Source organism: Phascolarctos cinereus, unplaced genomic scaffold (genome assembly GCF_003287225.1).
Source record: "Phascolarctos cinereus isolate Bilbo 61053 unplaced genomic scaffold, phaCin_HiC Scaffold_7;HRSCAF=346, whole genome shotgun sequence".
Taxonomy (NCBI): domain Eukaryota; kingdom Metazoa; phylum Chordata; class Mammalia; order Diprotodontia; family Phascolarctidae; genus Phascolarctos; species Phascolarctos cinereus.
In genome coordinates, this window is record NW_027556180.1 from 132143935 (window position 1) to 132161385 (window position 17451).

At 33.7% G+C, this 17451-nt stretch overlaps 1 pseudogene; it reads right to left on the bottom strand.

Annotated features, from left to right (window-relative positions):
- Positions 1-711: 711 nt before the first annotated feature.
- Positions 712-15556, bottom strand: LOC110223562 (heat shock cognate 71 kDa protein-like; annotated as a pseudogene).
- Between the last annotated feature and the right edge of the window lie 1895 nt (positions 15557-17451).

The window sequence follows — 17451 nt, forward strand, 5'->3', positions numbered from 1 at the left end:
AAGCCAGAAGAAGTAAAAAGGGTAATCAGAACATATTCAGTTACATGCTAGCAAACTGAGAATACACAATAGAGGAATATCTTCAAAATCTCATAATCATCTCAGATGCAAAAAAAAAAGACTTTGACAAAGTACATTTTTTTTAATTCTAAAAACCTCTGTAGGCAGTAAAGGACTTTAAAAAATGTGTCATAAAAAAGCATCTATCCTAAACCAAAAGCAAGCATCATATGCAATGAGTGTACACTAGACCTTTTTCCAATAAATTCAGGAGTGAACCAAGGATGACCACTCCCCAACTTTTATTTTATATAGTTCTTGAAATGTAAGCCATAACATTTCTTTTCTTTTCTTTTTTTTTTTTTGGAGGCATTTAGTGTTAAGTGACTTGCCCAGGGTCACACGTCTAGTAAGTGTCTGAGGCCATATTTGAACTCAGGTCCTCCTGACTCCAGGGTTAGTGTCACCTAGCTGCCGCAGTTTTTTTTTTAATGGTGCCAATTTTAAATAGATTTTAATTTCCAGAAGAATTGCATTTCCACTTGTTTACAGTACTGATAAAGTGCAATGCTGTTCACTTCTCCCTCTGTACACATTCACATACTCAGAATGCCCAGATTTACACAGTAACTTAAACGTTACTTTTAAACTTCTACTGTCTTAGCTACAAATTTGAAGTCTTCAATTTTTGGAAAGCTGTGTGGAATGTGTTTAGTCCACCTCTTCAATGGTGGGTTCAGAAGAAGCACCTCTAGACAGGGCTGCTCCACGCCCTAGTAACATGTCAAGCATGCCTCCTTGTATACCCCCTTCACTCTGGTACAACTTAGTGATGATAGGGTTACAGACCTTCTCCAATTCTTTCTGCTGGTGTTCAAATTCTTCCTCCTCAGCAATGTGGTTCTTATATAGTCAGTTGATTATCTCATTACACTTGTCAAAGATTTTCTGTTCGTCTTCATCACCAGTTTTGCCTTGCAGTTGTTCATCCTCCATTGTAGCTTTTGTGTTGAAAGCGTAAGTTTAAAGAGAATTCTTGGAAGACACCTTGTCTCTCTGCTTCTTGTCCTCAGCCTTGTATTTCTTAGGCTCCTGGACCATATGTTCAATGTCTTTGCTCAGACAATCTTTGTCATTGATGATGGTGATCTTGTACTCCTTTACTATGCTCTTATCCACAGCAGAAACATTGAGGATGCCATTTGCATTGTCAAATGTTACTTCACTCTCAAAAAAACACTCCTGGGGATAGGGGGATTCCTGTGAGCTCAAATTTATGAAGCAAGTTGTTATTCTTTGTCATTGCTCTCTCACCTTCATAAATCTAAATAAGTACACCTGGCTGTTTGTATGAATAGGTGGTAAAGGTCTATATCTGTTTGGTGAATACGGTATTATTACATTTGTTCAGAACTGTCATAACTCCACCAGGAGTTTCAGTTCCAGGGGAAAGAGGAGTGACATCGAACAACAGCAAATCCTGTGAATCCTCAGATTTATCTGCAGACAAGTTGCTCCATAGCCTCATCAGGACTGATACTCTTGTTAAGTTGTTTCCCATTGAAGAAGCCTTGAAGAAGCTTCTGGATTTTGGGTACACACATGGATCTACCCACTAGGATGATGTCATGAGTCTGAGATTTATTTAGCCTGGCATCCCTTAACCCCTGTTCCATAGTGTCCAGTGTGCCACAGGAAAGAGTAGCATCCAGCTTGTCAAAATGGGCTCGAGTGATTGAGGTATGAAAGTTGATACCTTCATAGAGGGAGTCAAACTCAATATTGGCATGGGTACTGGGACAAAAGGTGCCCTTTGCACATTCAGAAGTGGTGCACAGTGAATAGCCTTCTTGTTCTCACTGATGTCCTTCTTGTGTGTTTGCTTGAACTTGGCAGTGAAATGATTGGTCATGTGGTTAATATAGCCCTTCCCACCAAAGTGGGTGTCCCCAGCTATGGACTTGACCTCAAAGACGCCATCTTCAATGGTAAAAATGGAAACATTAAAAATACAACCTCCACGGTCAAAAATCAACACATTTCTCTTGGCACTGAGAAAGGAATTAAAAAATAAAGATAAACAAGCAGGAGATAAAAATGCTCATATATGTTGATGACACAATGGTTTATTTGGAAAATACTGGGGAGTCATCAAAGTTACTGACATAATTAATAGCTGTAGTAAAATTGCAGATTACAAATTAATCCTCAATAATCAATAGCATTTCTTTAAAAATCCTAGTAGCAAACACAAGAAGCAATAACAGAAAGGGAAATCTCATTCCGATTAACGACAAATTGCATATAATATCTGGGCATCAACCTCCCAAATCACAAAAAAGACATATGAATTTATTTACAAAGATTAAGAAATTTTTATATATAAATTCTTTATATAAAATATAAAAATTCTTTAATTAACAAAATAAAGAATGATCTAAATAATGGGAGATATCTTTGGTGCACATAACTAGGCTAAGACAATATAATTAAAATAATATCATCAAAATTAATTTATAATTTTAATGCTATACCAAATTACTAAGAAGACATTTTACAGAGCTTGATAAAATAATTTCACAAGTCATTTGTGAAAAAAAAAGAACCAGAATATCAAGGTGAAATGACAAAATAAAATAAGAACGAGGGGGATAGTGTTTCCAGAGCTCAAATCATATTATAAACCAACATTCATCAAAACCATCTAATATTTGTTAAAGAATCGAGAGAAAGATCGATGTAAATAGACTAGAGAAGGGAGATTACAAAACAATAAAATTTGGATAGAGTACCAGCCCTGAAGTCAGGAGGACCTGGGTTCAAATCCAGCCTCAGACCAATCACTTGACACTTACTAGCTGCGTGACCCTGGGCAAGTCACTTAACCCCAATTCCCTTAAAAGAAAATTGCCAAATTGCCCAGTATTTGATAAAGTGAAAAACATGTTACCTAGGGAAAAACTGTGATAAAAATTGTTCTGTGAATTGGAAAGGAGTTTGTCAGAAATTAGTCTTACTACAATGCCTTACAGCACACTCCAAAAATATATTCTATATGGATATATGACCTTGATATTAAAGATAATACTCAGAAAAAATGGAAGACAAACAAATCATGTACTTCACACTACTCTGGGCAAGAGATATATTCATAACCTAATAAGACATAGAGCCATTACAAAAGATAAAATTGATAACTGATTACTTGAAGCAGAAATGTTTATACTCACTGAACCAGAGATCCCATTACTAAGTTTATAGACCAAGAAAGTCATCAATGAGAAAAAAAGTCCTTATATTACTCAAAAAAATTATGACAACACTTTTTGTGATAGCAAAGCATCAGAAAAAAAAAGCAGATGCCCATTAGTTGAGGAATAACTAAGCAATTTGTGGCATAAGTGTATAATGGAATATTATTGTGATATAAGAAATGGATTCAACTGATGCAAAGTGAAGTAAGCAAAATCAAGAAAATAGTATACATGGGGAATATAATAATTTTAATGGAATGAACAATAACATGACAAAAATGATTAAAATCAAATAAAACAGAAAGGTCAAGTGTGACTTAAATGAGGAAATGTGAGAAAATATACCCAACCTACCCCTTCATGGAGGTAGGAGGTCCACAGGTGTCACTCATTGCACATGCTTTCAGATTTTCTGAATGTATCAATCAGTTATTCTAACTTTTTTCCCTTTTTGTTTAAAAATAATTGTTTTCATATGTGATGGCTCTTGAGTAGGGATGGGGGAATACATGAGATATAGTTAGAAACAGAAAACATCAATAAAAATCAAATAGATAAATATGCATATATTTATATATATGCATAGATATATGTGTGTACACATGGATATTTGATTCTTATTTGTAGTGTCATTAACTGTCTTACTCCTTTTTGTGAATTTATCCCATTCGCATTCACAGTTATGATAATTTTGTGTTTCTTAACTTCATATATATTTTTATAATGTGTCCCCTTTCTTTTTATTTCTTCCTCCTTTCCTAGTGTATCAGTAGGATTATATTTGGTGCTGGAAAGGAATTTAGTTATTATAGATTTCAAAACATTTTACAGGTAAGGAAACTGAGTAAAAGATAGATTAAGTGAATTGCTAGGGTCACATAGCTTACACATTTTTTGTGACAATTGTATTTCCCTTTTCTTTCCTGTCTTAAAAACGAAGACAAGAGAAAACTACATATAGAACTGTCTGCATCTTATTTAACTTTTTTTTTTTCTGTAGCCTTGATGTCAGTAGGGTTCTAAGGAGAACCTAGTCCTTTCTCTCCATCTCAGGAAACAAATCCTTAATAAACATTTGTCCACATAGAATTGCTCAAATATAGTTATTATTCTACATTTCTGTTGACTCTTGTGCTTGTATTTCAAAGTTTCTACTCAGCTATAATCTTTTAATCAGGAACTTTAAAAATTTTTCCTTTATATTAAAGGGACATTTTTCCCACTGTGAATTTGCTCATCAATAATGAAAAGTGCAGTTTTATTTTAATTTGAAATATTTGTTGATTGATTCACTTGCTTGTTGGTTGCTTATTATCTATCTATCCATTGATAACCGTTTCCATCTTTTTTCCTTTCTGTGCAGTTGTGACAATCTTGCATGATTCTGACTGTAGTTCCTTTGTAACTGAATTATTTCTACTTTTTTGCAATACTTGTTTTTCATTTTCAAGATTTGTGTTTTTGCTATGACATTCTTGAGTATTTTCTTTTAGATATTTCTTACAGGAAGTAATTGGACTCTTCTACTTGACCACTGCTTCTTATAGATGCACTCAGTTTTGTTTTTTATGATTTATTAAATGTAATATTATGCCTTTTTTGTTCATATTATTTAGTAAGTCTGAATATTCTTAAATTATGTCTTTTTTTTTTTGTTAGGCAATGGGGTTAATTGACTTGCCCAAGGTCACACTATTAGTAAGTGTTATGTGTCTGAGGCCAGATTTGAACTCAGGTCCTCCTGACTCCAGGGCTGGTGCTGTATCCACTGTGCCACCTAGCTGCCCCCAAATAATGTCTTCTTTCAATCATCTTTTTTACCTACACACATGCTGCTGAACAAAGATTGAAAAAAATCACAGAACCATTCTAATTAGGTCCACTACAAATTTTATTACATGGATTCAAGTGTCCCTCACTGCTGCTAGGCAATCCTGCTTTGCCTTCCTAATGAATTTATTATCCCATTCATTGTCTCAACTCTTCCAAACCTTTTCATCCCTCTTTAAATGCCCCATGATTCCCTTCCCTACCCTCTTTCAGTGGAGAACATTGCCTCATTAACTGTGCACTCTTTCTTCTTTCCTCTTCCTTATCTCATATAACTCAAATACCTTCTGCCACCTTCTCCTTCACCTGTCTTACATGAAGAAATGTCCTTATTCTTTACCAAGTGTAACTTCTCTACCTGTTCAAGTGATCCCATTTCATCTTGTCTCCTCCAACAGGTTACCCCCTCTGCAGTAACTATTCTTTCACTTATTTTCAATCTCTTCCTCTATACTGGCTTCTTTTCTGCTGCCTAAAGTCATGCCCATATCCTGAAAACAAAACAAAACAAAATGAAGCAAAAAACCAACCAAACAAACCCAACCCTCTCACTTAATCCTTCCATCCCTGCTGACTATCATCCTAATTCTTTTCTGCCCTTTATAGCTAAAAATCTTTAAAAGGTGGGCTACAATAATTGAAGCACTTCTTCAAACCTCAGCTGAAATCCCACCTTTTATAGTCTTCCCAGGTGATAGTGCCTTTTCCCTTCTCAGATTATCTTCCATCTAATCTTTACGTGTCTTACTGTTTTACATGTTGCCCTTCTTATTATAAAATATCCTCTCTGAGGGCAGGAAATTATTTTTTTTTGGCCTTTCTTTGTATCCCTGATGGTGAGTATAATTCCTGGCACACAATAAGTGTTTAATAAATGTTTCTTGCCTGATACAACATTTTACAAATAAAGATAAATGTCTACAGTTTAAATTGAACTATTATCTCTAAGATTCCTATTTACTTAAGAATTATTTTTTCCTGGTTTTATAGTAACTTGGATTAGTTATTTATATTTTTGTTTATTTAAAATGTTCAAATGTATTATTTCTAAGTGTAAAATCCCCTTATGTGAGGATAAGCTCGAGTTCCTTTTCTCCAATGTAGTTGCCTCCTTTATTATAATGAGGAGCTTTAAAGAAAGATTGTCATTTTTATTTTGATAGTAATTTTTTTTCTGAAGTCTTGGACACTTTTCTGAAGTCTTTTGACACTAACTAGCTATTTAATCTTAGACAAGACATTTCTTTAAGGGGTCTTAAACTTCTTTCGTCTGAAAAATGGGAATAATATTTCTTTCACTACTTATTTCATAAGGTTGTGAAAAAATATCTTTGTAAATTGTTCATCATTTTTATTAATGGAAGTTATTATTAGCATTCTAAATAGACTCTACTAAGTAGAGTTCAGATTGTCAGAACCCTGATTTTAAAATTTTGATGCTGAATCTCAGACTTCAAATAGAATTTCTGACAAATTCCTTTTTTACCTACTGATAAGCACACTTTTTGATGTCCTCCTATTTGACAGCAAGAAAATGCCACTTACTAAACATTCTTTTCTTTCACAAGTGTTTAGACTCATAGAATTTCAGAGTAGAGAAGGATCTGGATTGAAGGTTAACTGGCAATACCTATTTAGTTTTATTTATTCAAATCACTGTATTTGTTCAAAGTAAATAGTTCAAATGGTTCAAAGCCAATAATTTTACTTGTTCAAAGTGCTTAATTGACATATGAGGAAACAGGCACAATATGGCCTGAGTAACTTATCTTAACAATTATTGGTGCAACTGGAACTAAAACTCTAGGCTCCCAAATTCAGATTGGACATTTTTTTTTCCTTTGAGCAAAATACACCTTTTCAAATTGAAGAACTTCTCTATGTGCAGTATAATGTAGCTCACTCTTGTTATGATTCCTATACTATCTGCTATATTTAGCAACTCCAGCAGGACTCTCATCTGCATACAAAACTTTATGTTTATGATACTGATAAATAATAAATATCTTCATTAGCATTCTGAAATAAATCACTGTAGACTCTGAGCAATTATGTTCTCTAGGCTGTTAGTGCATAAGCTATATTTTGTCACCTGTTTTCTTCTCAAGTTCATTTTTCTTTAGTAACAGTTAAATGTTTGTTCAATAGAAAAATAAGCTAAAAAGAAAAAGAAAGGAAGGAGAGGATCAGAGGAATTTTTAAATGTTCTCTGCAAAAGGCAGTAAACATTAGGTAAGGGGAGAAAAAAAGCCTCAGTAGACTCTGAATAAATGCATATGTATCTTACAAAAAGTATTTAAGTTTTACATTTATGTAGTATTTTCTTTGTCAAAAATAATTTAAATTCTTCCCTTTACAATCTACTGTGAGTTGATATATTTAATTAGTGTGTTTTATTTGAATTATTGAGCTGAATTTATGTAAAAATAAATTTCAGAAAATAATTAAGGATTGTAAATTTCCTTAGAAAATGCTCTCAAACTACAAAATCCCAAGTATTTTGGTACTTTTCAAGATCTTTTTTATAAATTACTTTTCTAGTTTTTAATTGTAAACTGTCAGTGAGAGTCTGAATTTAAAAGAAGCCATTTTCTTTTTTTTTTTTAGCAAGACTTCATTTTGATAACAATAATGTTCAAATTTTATTCCTTAAATTTGGGAAGTAACTTCCATAACAGAAGTCATTTTCAAGATTATTGAACAGTGAAAGAGTTGATTTCTTGATTGATCTTTTGTTTATTATATTTGGAATCACTGAGAAATTAGAAAAAAGTTAAAAAGGAAATGTAAGGTCTTAGACATTTATGGTTTTTGTTGCTATATTACTTACTGTCTGTCAGAGAAAAGAGGCTGAATTAAATTTCTGTCTCATTTGCATGATAAAGAAACAGAAAAGACATTCTCCTCAATTCCTTTTTATGCTAGCAAACTCCACTCCTCTCATTTACATATGTTCTTGACATGGACATCACATATTCTGAAAGCTTTGGAATTTTTTCTTAATGAATTGGAAGATAATGTGGCAATAAAAAAGATAAAACTCAACTTACAATGAAATCTGCCAGGACTTTGCAATTTCCTACAAATTTAACTTGGATATTGAATACAAACTTGAAATTAACTGAGAGCCAGATAATTTCTTGATTCTAAACATAAACATAAAATGATCTCCATAATTTCATACAGCTTATTTGAGCATGTTGCCAACTCTTATTGATACTTCTTCACATATAATTTATGGAGGGAAATTTTAAACAATGAAAAGTGGAGTTGAATAAACTAAAGAGTTAAGCTAAGCATGCCAAAAGGAAGTTTATCAGATAGAAAACTATGACACATTATTTTTAATCTTTTTTTTCTTCCATTTTATTAATTTCATTCAGTGGTTTATATTTTTCCCATTTATGAATAATTTATATATTTCCATCTGATTATTTATTGAGCTATAAGAAATATTATAAACAGTTGATGTGTATGCATATATACATTCCTTTTTGATACCTTTTGTTCTCTCAGTTTTGCATAGCCAGATTAACTTTTAGAGTAAATACCAGACTCTGAATATTCAGATAATCATCTTAATATTCTGTGTTTTAACTAAACAATTCATCCAATTATGACTCTTCTAACCATATATTCATACATTATGTTATTATTGATTTGCAAACTTCAGTGAATTCTCACTCCCATTCCCATTCCCCATGTGTCCTCAGGAATCATAACTTCAACCATTTGGAAGAGTATATAAAACCATAGCGGGTAGTATTTTATGTAATCTGGGAACATTTTGTTTAGTGACTCTAAAATTCTTTCCAGCTACTTGATACTTCTCTAGAAAGATGTATGCTTTCATTTGAAAACTTTATTATCAAGAGAATAGAAATGCCTTTGTAAATTCTAAGAGATCAGATACTTCTTAGTAATGTCAAAACCAAATCAAAATGAAACAAAAAATGAAGTTTTTATGTATTGAAAAGTTGTGTCACAGGTGTCTTTATGTATGTATCCTCTGGGCGATATTAAGTTCTCTTTTCTGTTAATTATTTTGTGCACTTTAAGGAAGAAAAATATGAAAGGAAACACCAAAAGAAAGTAATTATCTGCTATTTGAGTGGTACCAGAAAATAAGTTATCTTGAGAAAAATAAGGCATCCATTATTTTTATATTGAGGAATGAAAATTTTTCATAGGATTTCATGAAGAAGAGACTTTTCAGCATGCTATATGTTTCCATTCTTCTCTGTTACTTTGCTTCACTTGTATCAGGAACACAGGGGACCACTTGGAAAACATGCCAAAACAGGGATAGGTTTATGTGAAAAGAAAGAAGATATATAAATAATGGAAACAATGATGATGTAAGTCAGAGAGGTAGTGTGGTATAGGGGCAGAGAAAATTGTAGAATAGGCAACTAGATATGTGATATAATTTGTAGGGCACTAAAGAGTCATCTACACCAAGTAATTTGGCCTCTTCTCATTAAGTATTTGAAATTTCCATATTATTCACTTTTTTGGAATTATGGATACAGGATTTCTTTTAAAATATGAATTTTAGATAAGAGCACTAACATTATAAACCAAAAATACCTTAGTACAAATTACTTTATCATATTATCTCAATATTTAGTCCTACTTTGGACCCATACTGATTTTGTGACCCTGGGCAAGTCATTTAACTTCTCAGGGCTCTAGGCAACCTTTTAAGGCTGTAAGTGGCAGAGAAGATGCCAACCTGCATTCGTATGGTAATTGGGTGGTTCCTCACCTGGGATTTCCCAATACCAGTGAAAAAAAGAGGTTCAATTCCTATCCCCATCCACTTAATGATGTAGCATATCTAGAGTTCCATTTCCATATGACAGATCAGTTTTGATGGGAGGGAGGTTAGGAAATATTTAGAGCATGGGACACTGCTATGGGAATGTGCCTGGGATAAATAGGGTTGATACTAAAAAAGAAGACAGAAAAGAAATGAGATAATACATGTAATTAAAATAACTAGTATTTTTATAGTGCTTTAAGGTTTTCAAAGGACTTTAAATCTGCTATGTCATTTCATAATCTTATGAGTTAGGTACTACTACTATCCCCATTTTACAGACCAAACAAAACAAAACAAAACAAAACAAAAAGCTTAAGTAGAGAGAGATTAAATTGTTTTGCTTGTCCAAGGCCACACAGAAGTCTAAGATAAAATTGGAACTTAAGAGGAAGCTCTGGTGGGAGATTTCCTTTAGGAATGCAAATCAGTAGCCTTAGAGGGTTAACTTCCTGAGTGACTAAGGAGTTTCCAAATTGGATGCTCATTGAAAGATACTGAAGAAAAAAACAAACAAAAAAGTGAAAGGGATGGGAGAAATAAGGAACCATAGAGTAAATATGGACAACATTCCAAATTTCATTTAATAATTAAGCAACCTTTCACTTTATTATAGCTATGTAAGTTATACAATGGATACCTAATACAATTTCCCTAAAGCATAAAGAAAATATCATAAAATCAGCTTATACATGTATAGATATGAGAGGAGGCTTTATAAGTTTACTTGATTTCCAAAAGGCCACAAAGCATTTGAACATTTCCTGGTCCAGAGTAAATTACCTTATTAGATTAATAAGGAATTAAATGACATCATCAAATCTAAGATAATCATATGTGTGTGTGTGTGTGTGTGTGTGTGTTTCAGTTAAATTTGATCTCTACTGAAGGATAACTATTTTAAGTGAAAAAATAGATTTGTAAAAACTAGATCTATGATTTAATCAGTGTGAAGAGCACATGGTAAAAGACTTATCCTATCAATATTGATCAGTGATGTCAATGTAACTTCTAAAGTTAGAGCATTAACTACCTGAGTCACCTGGGAAAAGGAACCAGAAGTACTTGTAGAAGTTATTAGTAATATATCACAATTTGTCTAGCCATTTCCCAATTGATGGACATTCCCTTAAATCATAATTCTTTGCACCACAAAAAGAGCTGCTATGAATATTTTTGTACATATAAGTCTTTTCACCTTTTCTTTGACCTCCTGGGAATAGACTAAATAGCAGTATTATGGGGTCAAAAGGTATGGACAGTTTTATAGCCCTTTGGTCATAGTTAAAGTTGTTCTCTTGAACGGTTGAACCAGTTTACACACCCACCAACAGAGCATCAGTGTTCTATTTTTTCCACCTCCCCTCCAGCATTTGTCATTTCTCTTTTCATTCATCTTAGCTAATCTCTTAAGTATGAGGCAGTACCTGAGAAATGTTTTAATTTGCATTTCCCTAATTATCATTGATTTAGAGCATTTTTTCATATGATTATTGATTATTTTGATTTCTTTTCTTTTGAAAATTGTCTTATGATCATTTGTCAATTGATATATATACATATATATATACATATATATATATACATATATACATATATATATATGTATATATATATATATATATAAATTTGGCTCAGTTCTCTATATAATTGAGAAATGAGATTTTTATCAGAGATTAATATTGTCAAATCCTCCCCCTTAGTTTCCTGATCCTCTTCCAATTTTGGCTACATCAATTTTGTTCATGCAAAAAATTTTAAAGTTTATTCCAATCCAAATTATCCATTTTTCCTCTAATTATCATCTCTATCTCTGATTTCTTATAAACTTTTCCCTTATCTGTAGATCTGACAAGTATGTATTTTTTCTATATTCCCCTAATTTGCTTAGTATATCACCATTAATGTCTAAATTATATGCCCATTTCGACCTTATTTTTGTGTACTATGTGAGATATTGTTCAGTGCCTAGTTTCTGCCATACTGCTTTCCAGTTTTGCCAGCAATTTTTGACAAACAGTGAATTCCTGTACAATAACATCGATCTTTGGGTTCATCAAACACTAGATTACTGTGGTCATTTGCATTGTGTCCCTGAGCTATTCTATTAAGTAATCACTCTATTTCCTATCCAGTATCAGAATGTTTTGATGATTATCACTTTGTACTTTAATTTGAGCTTTGATACTTAGACTACCTTGCTTAATTTATTATTTTTTTATTGACATACTTGTTATTGTTGGATTGTTATTTTTAGATTAATTTTATTGTTAATTTTTCTAATTATAAACAATAATTCTTTAGTACTTTGATTGGTAAGGTACTGAATAAGTACATTGATTTAGATATAGTTATCATGTCTATTACATTGTCTTGGTCTACCAATGAACAATTAATATATCACTGATTGTTTAGTCCTTTCTTTTATTTGTAAGAAATGTGATTTATAACTAGGTTCATATTGTTCCTGTGTGAAGAAGCAGATAAACTCTCATCTATTTTATGCTGATTGAAGTTATTTTAAATGGAATTTTAATTTTTATCTATTCCTGCTCTGTTTTGTTTTTGATGTACAGGAATGATGATGCTTTCTGTGGATTTATTTTGTATCTTTCCACTTTGCTAAAATTGTTAATTATTTAGATTCACTTTTTAGTTAATTTTCTAAGATATTCCTGTTCTTATGCTTGACCAAGCAAAATATAAAATTTTTCCTGTCTTAGGCCCTAGAGGCCAATAACAGATTAGCAGACTGGGAATTCTGTCTCCCTCTGAAATACGAGTAACTGTATGCAAAGCAGATGATCAAAGGTCCATCATAACTGAATAAGCTCTTCTTAGGAAATTCATTCACCCCATGGAAGCATACTTCTTTTTTTGTCAGCTGATACCTCTTCCTCTAATGTCTTATACCATATATATGGAATAAAGTTATCTATTTCTTTAGCCTTCTAAATCATAATGAAATGGATTTTCTTACCACAAGCATAAATTACTCACAGTTCAAATAATTTATATTGCTATTGTATACTATATATATATATATATATATATATATATATATATATATATATGATTTTATGTCTATGAATGGTTTTAATCTTTTCAGTTACATTTTTCTCACAAAGAACAAACACTAACAGAAGTACCATCTTTAAATGCAAAAAAGAGCAGCTGGCATAATTTAAATGACTCACTATGATTAGTTTCCTAACTCTTCTACGAACTTTATGATCATATAAAAAGACAGCCTTTCAGCTCACTCTTCATTGATATAAAGTGATATCATTGATGATTTCTAAGAGTTGAAGAGTAGTAAATGCATAGTAACTGCCCAAACATTACTAAAATAAAAATATTAACACTTATGAAGGACTCATGAGTTAGAAATATCATCTTTCCATGCAGAATGTAAACAGTTCAACTTCAATAACTCACTTATGATTTCTCTTTCTTGTTTACCTCTTCATGTTTCACTTGAGTCTTGTATCTAAAAGTCAAATTTTCTATTCAGTTCTGGTCTTTTCATCAAGAATGCTTAAAAGTCCTTTACTTCACTGAATTCCCATTTTCCCCCTCAAGGATTATGCTCAGTTTTGCTGACTAGGTGATTCTTGTTGTAATCCTATCTCCTCTGCCCTCCAGAATATTATATTCTATGCCCTGTGGTCCCTTAATGTAGAAGCTGCTAAATCTTATGTTATCCTGATTGTGTTTCCACAATACTTGAATTGTTTCTTTCTGGCTGCTTGCAATATTTTCACCTTCACCTTTGGACTCTGGAATTTGGTTACAATATTCCAAGAAGTTTTCTTTTGAGGATCTCTTTCAGGAGGTGATTGGTGGATTCTTTCCATTTCTATTTTGCCCTCTGATTGTAAAATATCAGGGCAATTTTCCTTGATAATTTCTTGAAAGATGATGTGTAGGCTCTTTTTTTTTTTATCATGGCTTACAGATAGTCCAATAATTTTTAAATTCTCTCTCCTGGATCTATTTATCAGGTCAGTTGTTTTTTCCAATGAGATATTTCACATTTTCTATTTTTTCCACATTGTTTTGATTTCTCATAAAGTCACTAGCTTCCAGCTCCATTCAGATTTTTAAGGAAGTATTTTCTTCAGTAAGCTTTTGGACTTCCATTTCCAGTTGGCCAATTTTGCTTTTTAGTGGATTCTTCTCCTCATTGGCCTTTTTGGACTTCTTTTGCCATTTGGATAAGGCAATTTTTAAAGGTGTTATTTTCTTCAGTATTTTTTTGGGTCTCCTTTAGCAGGCTGTTGACTTGTTTTTCATGATTTTCTTGCATCACTCTCAGTTTTCCTCTGCTTCTCTTACTTGCTTCTCAAAATCCTTTTTGAGCTCTTCCATGGCCTGGGACGAATTCATATTTTTCTTGGAGGCTTTGGATGTAGGAGCTTTGGCTTCATTGTCTTCTTCTGGTTGTGTTTTGATCTTCTTTGTCACCCAAGTAAGATTCTGTGGTTTGACTCTTTTTGCACTGCCTGCTCATGATTGCAGTCAATTACCTGAGTTATAAACTTTTTGTTGAGGTAGGAGTCTGCTTCCAGTGTGGAGAATGTACTGTCCCAAGCTTTGGGGATTTTGTGCAGCTGTTTTCAGAGATACTTCTAGGGACGTGTAAATTTTCAGTTTTTCCAAGGTGCTATGATCAAGGGCAAGGTATTACTCTTTTCCTGGCCTGTTCTCTGGTCTATGAGTGACCACAAGTTCTCTTTTCTGTTACGTAACTGTGAGGATGATTTCTTCTCCAATGTTAGTACCTGCTCCACCATGTCAGTACTCTTCCTTGCCCCAGGACCTCTACTCAGAACTGCGACCCAGATCCAGGCATGGGCAAAGCGAGTGAATCTTGCACCATCAAAGAGATCCCCTTCAATCTCCCTCTGATCAGTTACTTGATTCCCTCTCTGCCTGTGGGCAGGAAGCTCATGAGGCACCCACTACCCCAGGGCCATGCATCGAGGACTGGGGCTGGGACCCCACTGTGCTTCTGTCTCATCGCCACAGAAACATACTTTTCCTACTGACCTTTTAAGTTGTCTTTGGCATTCACGGATTGAGAAGTCTGGAAACTGCCACAGGTGCAGATGATTATATCCTCTGAGGCCTGCTCCAGGTTCCCTGAGTCCAGCACACCCAAGCCAAACTGTGCTCCTCTACCAGCCTTGTGCCATATACTTTTCTGATCAACCATCCAGGTTGTCTTGGGCTGGAAATTTGTTTTGCTCTGTCTTTTTTGTGGGTTCTGCTGCTTTAGAAGTTATTTAGAGCCATTTTAAAGGTATTTGGAGGGTTTGGGGGGAGACCTCAAGCAAGTCACTGCTTTTATCCACAATCTTGGCTCCATCTCCCAAGGCTGTAAATCTTTAAGTATTTTAACTACTTTGCTCAAGTGAAGATGGTATTTTGTGCATGATCTATCTCACAAGGTTACTGTGAGATAATATGATGTAAATAAATTATTTTGCAATGTGACATAGTTGTAGCACCAACTTTGCACTACTTCCCAGTGAGTGGCTACAGCAAGATGACTGGCAACTGCCCAGGACACAGTGGATGACCTTGGCATCTCCAATATCTGACCAAGCGTTAAGTGCTCTTCAGCTCCTGCTGCAGCCACTTTCATGGCCGTTACAACAATTGTTCTTATCTGTCCATTCCACTGGTGGATGTCTTCATATGCTTGGAGTAAACATACCCCTAACTCACCAACAGATTTGATGTCTGCTAGTTAGTTACCTTTTGTTGCTTTAGCCCATTTGCTGAGATGGCTTTACTGGAGTGTGGCCAATGGGGATACTTCAGCTTTTTGGAGCCATAGGTGAGAGTTGGTGACAGGGAGACTCTGAAGGTTGATGAGCAGCCCTGAGAAGTGGTTGGCAAACTCTCACACCAGAGGTCCTAGTCCTCCCAACCCCCGTAAACCCCTATTCCTCCATAGAGATGGACTAGAACCCACAATCTCAATCTGGTCTGGTCAGAGTCTGTACTATAACTACAGTTTCTATGAATGTAAATAAATAGGGTACTAGGACATTCTCCACAGTCTCCCTAAGTGTGAAATTCCCTTTCCTTATAAGGTTTTTAAAACTAAATTGTGAATGGTAAATAAAAAAAAAAGCAGCAAGAAATTAGAATTGGCACAAAACAGGAAATGGTTTGAGAAGACTGATATTTTCTAGTTGTCATTACTGTGAAATTACAAAATGTCCAGAGATAGAAAGAACATCAGGCAAGCACAATTATGATCCAGCATCTCCTATGTTAGGTTAAGGAATCTGAGGTAAAGCCTATACTTATATACAAAGTTGTCCTATAGCAGAGGATGTAATTATAGCTCTAATCTCCAGGAATCACAGCTATGCATGAATTTTCATTATATCATTATAGCTACAATTGCATTTAAATTGAGCATTCCTTTCTGATTTGCCCCTCTTTCCTTCTAAAACTACTTCATTGGCAAAGGCCATTTATAACCACACTACACAAATATCTTTTATCTTTGGGAATAAGATTTTGTCTCTCCTTAAACAGGAGTTGGTGTTCTTGCCACACCTCCTCTAAGGGAGGTAAACAAAGGCCCTCTCAAGTTTGGGAAAACACAAGCAATGAGATGATATGGCCAACTGATAACTGTATAATTGTTTTATTCATTCTATTCCTTTTACATTTTATATTGAGCCTGTTTTTGTTTCCTTGAAGATATTATGTGATGACATTTTTCTTTGAATACAACTCTGTCAGATGTTCTTTTTACACTGCAAAGTAGAAGTTGTCAAGGAAAAAAAAAGATGTGAGTATGTGTGTGCATCTTGGTAGCCTATATTTGTGGATGTGGGTGAGTTACAAATGCATTTCTTTCATGGATATTTTTCCACAAACTTCCCCCTGAAATGTATGTAATTACTTTCTTCTACTGCAGGCAAAACATTCATAATAAGACATGTAATATATTTTATTCTCATGTATTGAGTTTAAAATAAAATGAGAAAATGTGAAATACCAGTCATTCCAGGCATGCATAACCCATTAATCAGATAAAACTGTAAGTTGGAAAGAGGCTTTTTCTTTTGTAGTTTTTGAAAATCCCAGGAGCTTGTTGCAGAGAGCTTTATATTCTAGATGTCATTTCAGTTCATTATACTCAAGTGGCCCTAGGTTGCCAGAACTACCCATATTAGGAGAGTAGTTTAGCAGTCAGATAAATCAGAATGTAGTTTTTTAAGGATATTTCTTTTCCTTTCAAGAAGGTAACTTTAATAACCTAAAAGTACCCAGCAGAACACAGTTTTAAATTTCCAGTTGAGCTCAAAAAAAAAAGGTTAAGTTATTTAAATGGAAATGTCAAAGTAAGTGAAGTTGCAAAATAGTTAACATCTTAAACTTCAGTTACTCATGGATCCTATGTTTAGGAAAAAAAATATTTTGATTCAGGCAATAAAAAATAATGACTATGTATTTGAAATGTGGGACATTGAACCTTTGTTGGGTTTTCTTTCTAAGGTAAGTTTCTGCTCTCTG